The 1,332-nt window shown below is 59.8% G+C and overlaps 1 protein-coding gene across 1 annotated transcript in view; it reads left to right on the forward strand.

The window, feature by feature from the left end:
• The window catches only part of CTBP2 (C-terminal binding protein 2), a 168,837-nt gene that overhangs the window by 160,748 nt on the left and 6,757 nt on the right, over positions 1-1,332 (forward strand). The gene's annotated exons all lie outside the window — the stretch shown is intronic.

Genomic DNA, 1,332 nt, shown 5'->3' on the forward strand with positions numbered 1-1,332 from the left:
GCCGCAGGGACCCTCGGGGAGGCTTCACTGCAGCTGTAGGAGGCCCTCTTGGGCCCAGAGGAGGGCTATGGTTGCGTGGCTTGGGAGGTCAGAGGTCAAAGCTGGCTAGGGAGCTGACCCCCAGGGAAGATGGGGATTGCTTCTGGAAGACACCGCCTGATGGGTGTGGGGAAGGGAGGAGGCGGCAGGAGAGCATCCCCAGGGAGGGACCGTGCTCCCTGACCGCCCCCAGGGGCAGAGGGTGAAGGGCAGTGGCGTGCTTGGCAGCTGGTGCCCGGGTGGAAACCTGGGCAGCAGGCCGGGCTGAGCACCCGAAGGTGCCAGGCAGGGGTGGGTGTTTCTGAAGGAGTTTCTGAAGGATTTCGAGCCAGACGGTCAGATCATCAGCTTGGAAAACTCACCAGGGGAAACATGAGACCCAGCTGGCCGCTCTGGGCGGGCCTGGGGCGGGTTAGCCCTGTGGGGAGCTGGTGGGGGGCCACACTGGGTGGAGAGCAGCCGGACTGCCAGGCTGTAGGCAACACAGGGACCCGAGTCAAACAGGAGGGGGCTCTTGCTGGCTGCTGCATGTCAGTCCTGCTCCTTCCAGTTCTGTGACCTTGAGGAAAGGTCAAGAACTCTACCTCAAGGACCTTCCAGGACTGGACCTCTCTCTGCCTCAGTCTCCCCCGTCTGTACATTGGGGATGAGTGATACACAGCAGCTGCCCCTTAGAACTCAAAGAAGGCATGAGAATCCCGTGGGGTCGGTGCTGTCTGCAGGGCTTGGCTTCCAGAAGGTTCCCCCAAGCTGTCCCTCAGCCCTGAGCTTGGAGCTCTGTCTCTGAATAACAGGACCCCTGGGATGGCCATGGTGCCACCTTCAACAGTTAGAGGGAGCGTCTTCCAGGAACGCACATCTTTCCCGCACCTGAGTCTTGAGTCTAAGAGCCCAGGTGTCGGGTGATCACACTCGCGGAGGTAAACTTGTTACAAGAGTCCAGCTTTGTTTTTTCTTGAGTGGAAGGTGGAAAAGGACTAAGAAACGCTGGTGCCGAGCCGTAGCACCCTCTGCTGGTGCTGAAGGGCTTCCTGCTGCTCTAGGAGGTGGGCCTTGGAACTGGTTCTTAGACCATCATGCGTTCTTGCCCCCGGTGGGCTCTGGCCACCATTAAGACCCTTGCCATGCGAGTGGCCTGGCCACATGGAAGAACACTCGTTTCCATGGCTTCTGACTCCAGGCATCACAGCAGGTTCTTAGAGGGGTCATTTCTCGCACTGTATCCTTCCCCATCCGCCTTCTGAAAGCCAGTCCCGTGATGCCAGCCCACCTGCTGCAGGCTGTAATCCAAGC

This window comes from Bison bison, unplaced genomic scaffold (assembly GCF_000754665.1).
Source record: "Bison bison bison isolate TAMUID 2011002044 unplaced genomic scaffold, Bison_UMD1.0 scf7180017864456, whole genome shotgun sequence".
NCBI classification, from domain to species: Eukaryota; Metazoa; Chordata; class Mammalia; order Artiodactyla; family Bovidae; genus Bison; species Bison bison.